The sequence below is a fragment of the Aulonocara sp. 'chitande type north' Nkhata Bay genome, linkage group LG10, assembly GCF_057382095.1.
Source record: "Aulonocara sp. 'chitande type north' Nkhata Bay isolate Kocher_YH1m ecotype deep benthic linkage group LG10, A_spYH_male_GT1.1, whole genome shotgun sequence".
Lineage (NCBI taxonomy): Eukaryota > Metazoa > Chordata > Actinopteri > Cichliformes > Cichlidae > Aulonocara > Aulonocara sp. 'chitande type north' Nkhata Bay.
Window position 1 is genome coordinate 4,301,850 of NC_141353.1, and position 9,099 is coordinate 4,310,948.

Here is a 9,099-nt window from a genome sequence, read left to right on the forward strand (position 1 = left end):
TCTTCTGTGCCAACAACACCAAGACCTCTTTCATCTTTAAAAGCCAGGCTACAGAGATTTTAAGTTTTGCCCAAGACGAGAAGTAGAGGATAAAATAGCTGGTAGGATTTTGTAATTCTCTCACAATGGCATTCATTGTCAGGTCCCTTTTGACCTCTGGGTCATCTGCAGAAATTACACTGTACTCCACATCCAGTTTAGGCCATTCCTTTTCTGACTCATAGAGAAATTCTGGCCCTTTTATCCATCTCCTACATTTGAGGAGATCCCCAGCTCTCATACCTCTGGATGCGTCATCTGCAGGATTCTCCTTAGAAGAAACGTATCTCCACTGATTCACATCTGTTGCTTCCCGAATAACAGCAATTCTGTTTGCAACAAAAGTATTGAATCTTCTGGTTTCATTGGAGATGTATTTCAGTACTGTTGTGCTATCAGTCCAAAAAACTGATTTTTCCAACCTGACTTGCAGCTCCTTTTGCAGAAGCCTGTCCACCCGAACTGCAAGAACTGCAGCCGTCAATTCCAACCTGGGAATTGTAGTTTGCTTGAGAGGAGCAACTCTAGCCTTTCCCAGGATAAAAGCAACATGCGTGACGTTATTCTTTTCCAACTTTAAATATGACACCGTTCCATACCCATCTTGACTTGCATCAGAAAAATGATGAAGTTGTGCCCTATCTGGTCTTCCAAAGCAATTTGGTTTAATGCAATGTTCCACTTTAAACTTTGAAATCAGCTGGAGATCCTCCAGCCAATCACGCCACCGCTGGGAAAGAGAGTGGGGAATAACTTCATCCCACTTCAAATTTTGTCGGCAAAGCTCTTGTAGCAACAGTTTAGCTGGCATACTGAAGGGAGACAAGATTCCCAAAGGATCATACAGTGAGCTGACCACAGACAAAATTCCCCTTCTGGTTGTTGGACGGTCCTGCAGGGAGGTTCTGAACTGGAACTTGTCTGTTACTATGCACCACTGTAAACCCAGTGCTCTCTCAACTGGAAGTTGATCTGTGTCCAAATCCAGATCCTTAATTTCCTTTGCTCTTCTTTCCTCTGGGATTGACATGAGCACTGTGCGACTGTTGCTGATCCATTTTGAAAGCTTAAATCCTCCTTTAGCGCAGATATCTGTCAGCCTCTTCACCATGTGCACTGCCTCCTCTTCTGAAGCAACAGATTTCAAACAATCATCCACATAAAAGTTTCTTTTGACTGTATCAACCACTTCAGCTGGAAACTGTTGTGCATTATCATCTGCAGTTCTCTGTAGAGCATAATTTGCACAACTTGGCGAAGATACAGCTCCAAACAAATGCACTTTCATCCTGCATTCCTGTGCAGACCTTGAAGTGTTGCCATGTTGCCACCACAGGAAACGGAGAAAGTTGACATGTTTTTCTGAGACGTGAACTTGGTGAAACATGGAATCAATGTCCGCCATTAATGCAACAGGCTCTTGTCTAAATCTGATCAGAACCCCAACCAGCGAGTTTGTGAGATCAGGTCCCTGTAGAAGCTGACTGTTCAATGATGCTCCTTTATAAGTTGTTCCACAGTCAAATACAACTCTTAATTTGCCCTTTGTGGGATGATACACTCCATGATGAGGGATGTACCACACCTTTCCATCATCTTTGTGCAACTCATCTACAGGCACAAACTCGGCATATCCTCGTTCAAGCATGTTGTTTACACATTTAGTGTATTCATCCTTATAATGAGTATCCTTTTCAAATCTCCGTCTGAGACTCTGGAGACGCTGCTCCGCGACACAGAGGTTATTTGGCAAACTGGAACCTTCTCTCCTGAAAGGCAAATCAATGTGATAATGATTTCCAATAAGCTTTATTGAACTACTAACAATATCCATGAAACACAGATCCTCTCTAGACATTTCAGTCTGCTCCTCTGATGATCTTTCATTAAAATCATGATTGTACTGTTTAATCAACATGTCTTCAAGACGCTCAACAGAAATCCTATTGGCTGTTACAGCAGTGCAGTTGGTTTTATTTCCACTGTTACTTCCAGTGCGCAGGGGACCATTTATGACCCAGCCAACTTTTGTTTTTACAGCATAAGGTCCACCTCCCACACTGTTTATCACCTTCCATGGCTCCAAAACATTGGAAGCATCAGTGCCTATCAGTAGCTCCACATCTGCATTAACGTTGTACAGTTTAACAGGTTTAAGATGAGGCCACTGATCGATGTCGCTTTGCTGGGGAATATTAACTGTAGAAACTGGCATAGTCTTTTGAGTCAAACCATCTGGCAATGGCATGAAATCATTTGCTTCCAAACCAGACACTTCCAAACCAGACAGAACTTGTGTACTAACAATCCTATCTTGACTCATTGTTCTCAAAAAGATATTGGTCTTTTTACCTTTTACATTCAGTCTTTTTGCCAGAGTTTCTGTACAGAATGTACCTGAACTTCCAGGATCCAAAAACGCATAGGTTTGCACAATTTTATTGCTCTTTTGGCTCTTAACTTGAACTGGAACTATAGAAAAAATTGCATCAACTTCATGACCAGCCCCAATATACCCACATGTCTGAGTGGTTGCAGTTGAAAAGTTGACATTAGAGTTTGTCCTCTGTTGAGTTTGTTCCGAAGACGCACCTGGATCCTTTCGCTCTATATGAAGAACCCCTGGGTGCCTTTGGTGACACACGTCGCAATCCAAACGACTCCTACAGTCTTTGCTTGTGTGACCAACTTTTAAACAACCAAAACAAATTCCCCTTTCCTTGATAAAAGTCAACTTATCCTGATGCGTTTTAGCTTTAAACTGCTTACAATTCTCTAGTAAATGGTTGCTGTGTGAACAAAACAAACAACTACGCAGAACAACGGAAGTTGTTCTGCTTCCAGTTGATTGAGCTTTGATTCCTGGCACTGTACTGACATTAGTGGCAAAACTACTTCCTTTTCTCCTTTGCTTGGTAGAACTTGAAGCTTTAAAGCTGCTTCCAGATTGTGAGTCTTGGATGTTGCCAAACACTGGATCTGATGCTACTTTTACCTGTTTTATTATAAAGGTAACCAGATCAGTGAATACTGCTCTGTAACCATTTTGTTCCTGCAGTTCATAGGCAACAACTCTCCATTTTTCCCTCAATTTGTATGGAAGTTTCATAACAACCATTCTCATATTTGAGGGCAAATCCAACTCCTTCATATAAACAACTTGCTGCATTAGATTCGAACATCCTTGAAGAAAAAGAGAGAATGACTGTAGACCTTTCACATCCTCACTTTTAATAGGTACCCAACTCACAATCCTCTCCATATATGCAGAGGCAATTTTATTTTCGTTCCCAAAATGTTCTTCAAGAAGATCTTTGGCTGTGGAATAGCCCTGCTCAGGTGGTAAGTGCTGACAACTATGCACCAAATCTCTAGGCTGCCCCCTAGTGAACTGCTCTAAAAAATGCAAACAGTCGCTCCAGTTATCAGTTTTAGCTTCCACTCCATTTTCAAAGGCATTCATAAATGATCTGTACTGTAAAGGGTCTCCATCAAACACAGGGATGTTTCTGGCGGGGAGGACAGAAGATAAGTTTTGTTTTACAAGCAAAGTAGTGATGTCATTTTGTTTTTGCAGAATATTTACAATCTCCTTCGTGCAGTTCCCAGTCAAAGTAGGAGACTGAGGCTGTGTTTGCTGCGTCACTTGAGCTGAATCATCAACCTGATGTTGGGTTTGACTTTGTCTAGGTACGATTACTTGTGATTCAGATGCAGAATTTATACCAGAGTAATCTCTTGATGTTGGAACAAATGTATCGGCACAAGGATTTAAACTAGGCGCTTCTTGTACGTGCCCTCTTTCAAAATAAGAGTTCATTCCATCAGAATGCTCAGAGCTACAAACTGAATTTATTTTTAAGACACGAAGCTTTGCATTAGTGGCTGCCAGCTCTGTTTCCAAGGATAATGTCTCCTTTTCTTTTCTCAGTTTCTCCTTTTCTTTTCTCAGTTTTTCCTCTTGCGCTTCGATAGAATGTTTTTTCTTTAATGCAGCCAGTCGCTCCATGAGCGCTGCCTTGTCAGCCGCAGCTTTAATGCGTGCGGAAGATGTTGATGAAATTCGACTTTGCTGTGACAAGGTTTTTGAAGGTGGTTTTACACTTGAGATATTAGAGACACTGTCTTCAGGTTTTATTTCATCCAAACTTTCAACAGCTTTATCATTGCGAACAGTATTGTTTTGTTCAGTATAAGGCTCGCCCGCCTCCTGCAACCAAACCTTTACTTTGTCCATAAAAACAGAGAATGCTGTCACCTTCGACTGAAAATGTGCAACTTGCCTTTTCACTTCATCTTCTGGCAGTGGCAAACTTAAAAAGGATTCTTGCACAGCGTTTGCATCTTGATAGCATTTAATAAACTTCCCAAATTCAGAAGACACTTCCTTAACGTTTTCATGTGAGGTCATTAAAGCGGAAATTTTCCCCATGTACTTAGATGCTTGCTTACACATTGAACTGCGCTTTTCTTGGCATGTCTTTATATACAAATCCAAACCTTTTGGCGTAAATTTAACACTTCTTTTCTCTGCTTGCATCTCAGTGTCATCCTCTCGTTTACTCTTAATATCCGACATTTTTATTGTCTTCTTGGATTATTTCAAACTTTATAAAGATGCACAGCACACTGAGAATCCATAGCCTAAAGTACAAACATGACATCCATTTACCTGCCTTTTGCAGCGAACAAACATTTCCACAGAGGGCGTTGGCATGTTTCAATTAGCGATCCAATTTTGCACCAATTTAGTACGTCAAAACTCAGTTCATCAGTCTTTGTAGTGAAATAATGTCTTTAAACTCCAATAGCTTCACCGTTTTCCTTTACGGCTTAAACAATATTATCACTCACCAGCTTTGACGAACGAGTGACATGTTGATCCAGGCTTCAACATCAAATCCGTCTGGATTACTCACCAGACGATCCAATAACTTTTATTCGAGTTCGACGGTGATCCTTGAAATCCTTATATCCATTAATGAAGAATTATTCCTTTGTCCACGGGAAGGTTTTTTACTTTGTGTAGTGGCAATTCCTTTACTTTTGCATGATCAAACGTCCCACAACTTAAAGTCCACAAGCCACTGCTGCACTGAGGTAATATTTCGTACGCAGGCAAAAGAAGTCCATTGTCCAAACCTTTTAGTTGAGAGTTTTGATTTTGGTTTATTTATCCATTTGGCAAACAAGATCCTTCCTACTGCTTCTCCTGCTCTGGTAAAAAACCATAGGCCCACCCCAATGCATGCTGGTCCTATACCAGTCTCTTTATTTATAGAAACAAAATGGCCCTACAGCTCTTACTGACTAATTTAACAAAATAACAACAAACAAACAAATCATTTAAAACAAAATATTAACCGACAAATAAACCCCAAAATATAAATAAACTAACAAACTTTAACTAATTTCAAAATAATAAAAAATAAAGAACAAATAGCTCCAACACTCAGGTTTCGAGATGATCCAGAGAGTGTATTGCTCAACGTTTGCGACAGAGTTGCTCAGTTTTAGTGCTTTTAAATGTGCTTTCTCTGTTAAAGCATAATAATGATACTCATAAAATACATTAAGTAAAATGAAACTGAAATCTCTTTCTCCAGTACCTTAGATTTCTTAGATAACCTTTTCAGTAACTGAGGATCTAGTTTTTCTGCATCTATAGATTAGTTTAATTTACTATCATTTACTATATTCTACTATAATAGATTAATTTACTATAATAAACAAATCATTTTATGTTCAGTAATTTTTTTATATGATCATATTCTGAGAAGAAACTTAGTAGAATAAACATATAATGAAATATGAAGTAGATGAGAATATTTTATTCCAAATACACCAGATATGGGTGGGAAGGAAATAGTAAATGGTCAGGATATACAGTAGAAACATGTGTCGGGAAGCGTGGATTGCATTCCCTCTGTATACATGTAGATTTTCTCCAGTGGAGATTCAAAGAATGAATGTTTACAGCTTCATGCTGACAACAGAGGGACCTGCAGGCGATTCTGCAGGTCATTAATCAATGTATAAAACTAAAATAAAATGTGTCACTAAAATGTATTTAGTGACACAGCACACAAACACGGAAGCAAGATGTGTAATTAGGATTATTTATAATAAATATGAATTAATTAGTGTAATTTCATTAACCATAGAGAATAACTAAATCCTTCAGGACAATGTCACATCAGTGCACTGAACTCACTATGGCATCCATCTAACAGAGCTTCCACATGTTCTCACTGTAATTTCCCCTCATGAATGAATTTATGCTGCACTAATCTGAATGTTCGGAGGGAAATCAAACGCATTTTACTCGTAGTACTCAAGCTGACTTCACTTGGTTTGAATGACGGCGTACTCACAATTGCACCCAGTCCTTGGTGAATTGGATGTGCGCCTCCAGAGATTTATGACGGCGAAACTGGTGCGCCGTGTATGCGCTGACTTTACAGACAAGGTACGAGAACAGATCATGCTAAGTCAACAGCGGTTTGGTCTTCAGGGTTTCTACTAGCGGACGAACTCTCCTTTCCAGCACCCTGGCATAGACTTTCCCAGGGAGGCTGAGGAGTGTGATCCCCCTTTAGTTGGAACACACCCTCCGGTCCCCCTTCTTAAAGATGGGGACCACCTCCCCGGTCTGCCAAGTACAGTGATTTTAAAAATAAAGATAAAATGAAAAGTAATTAATAAAAAGTAAATATTTAAACATTCCTACAAATGTGCAATGAACGTGTAAAAATTCTGTTTAGTAGTTGTTGCTGTTTCTTTCTTTCTTTCTTTTTCTTTTTTCTTTTTGAAAAATAACGACGTCTCTGAGGCGCGAATTACTACGTGAAAAATGGCGTCATCTTGTGGCCCCTTTCTGTCACTATAATTCATTCAAGGCTTTGTGGGAAATGCTTCTCCTGTAAAAGTTTCAGTCACCGGCGACATTTTTTCATCAGCAGAACGTTGACCGTCATCACAATGAACCAAATTCGATGACGTCACAAAAGTCAGCTCAAAGCACAACCAATCAAAATCTTGACTTTGATCTGAAAGTCCTTAAATAGCCGTTAGTTCGCAGTGTTCCTCACAGCAATCAGTTGCGATTAGTTCACATTTGCTTCGTGTTTTTAAACAGTTTCCTAAAGAGATTTAAACTCTTTTTCAAGGACATTTTAAAAGTTCTGTACCAATCAGCTAAAGTTTGACAGCTGTACCGACCAGTTTCCTCCAGTCTATTAAAGCAGACTGTTTTCAAAAAATGGATAGAGGAGACGGCTCACAAAACCATGACGATGGTGAACAAAACCATGTTGGTGTAGGACTAGCAGTCAATGAGCTGCTTTTGGCACTGCTGCAACAGGGAAATCTTAGAGCAGTTGACAGGATGTTCCCCTGGATTGAAATCAATCAGTTGCGTGGTTTAGTTGATAATCAACTGCCACAACAAGAGGAGGCAGTTGATGTTCCGGTAGGAGGCATCGAAATAAATCCTCCCCAGGAAATAGCAGGACCCTGGGAAAATTTTAGAGCAGAGATGGGAGTAGGCGATGGCATTGAAAGAAATCCACCCCAGGAAATAGCAGGACCCTTGGTCATTAATGGAGCAGAGATGGGAGTAGGAGATAACATAGAAAGAAATCCACCCCAACAGATAGAACGACCATTGGTCATTAATAGAGCAGAGATGGGAGCAGGAGATTACACAGAAAGAAATCCACCTCTAGAAATAGAACAACCCGTGTACAATAATGTAGCAGAAGAAGATCCAATTATTGATGAAATCAGGTGGTGGGAAGATGAGGGATCTGAGAGCGACACTGAAAGTGTTCCTGATAGTGACACAGATGACGATGGAGACAATGGCCAGGATGCTCCTGTGCTATTGCCCCCCAACCCAGTACCAGGCGGTTCGAGGAGGAGACCAAGGGAGGAGGAGGATGAAGAAGAAGAAGAAGATGGGAGAGCTAGGAAAATGTCTAAACACTGAATTTTGAGCTGAGCTGGACAGTCAATGTTGCACCCATCTTCCAAAGCTACATGTGTCCTACATCACTCTACGGCCTAGAGCGTCCTGGTGCCACGTGCACTTATGGACACTCTTATGTTCGAACAGGGTTGCTGCTGCTGGTTTGGTCAATATTGTTTGGAGAGAGATCAAACTAACAGCTTTAGAATCAGTGCAAAAAAGACGTAAACACAAAGCGCGGACCCGCCGAAACATCAGAATCAGCGAGCTGTCAGCTTTCAGCCCCGACCGTGTCCGTGCGGTCGGGTGAGAAAGGCCACATCTCACTGATTCTGATCTGCGGGTCGCGCTTTGTGTTTACGTCTTTGTGCAGAAGCCGTGTACCTGCTCTCATTTACTGTTTTAAATGTTTGGTGGTCGTCAAAATTTTGTGACGTTTCACCTGAGATTCTGGAATTTTGGGCAAAATACATTTATATAAAAAAATCGATTCAGGATTTTGATGAATCAATGTCACGTTATCCAATCCAGAATCGATTTTAATCGATGAATCGATTATTAAAACCCACCCCTACTTCCTATCACCATTGTGCTAACGTAATTATACAATAGCATTTACAACACCACCATCTTCAAATAGAAAAACACATTATGGAATGCTATCAGTTGTGTATTGGCCTCCCCAAACCCTGGACCTCAACATTAGTGAATAGTGGGATCATCTTGACAGAGAAGGGAAGGAAAGGCAGCCAACATCCAAAGAAGAGCTTTGAATGCATGTCTTTATCCTGTCTTCCTTCTCACCCCAACCGGTCGCAGCAGATGACCGCCCCTCCCTGAGCCTGGTTCTGCCGGAGGTTTCTTCCTGTTAAAAGGGAGTTTTTCCTTCCCACTGTTGCCAAAGTGCTTGCTCATAGGGGGTCATATTGTTGATTGTTGGGTTTTTCTCTGTATCTATTATTGTACGATCTACTGTACAATATAAAGCTCTGTGAGGCGACTGTTGTTGTGATTTGGTGCAATATAAATAAAATTGAATTGAATTGAATTGAATTGAATTGAATTGAACTGAATTGAACTGAATTGAATGT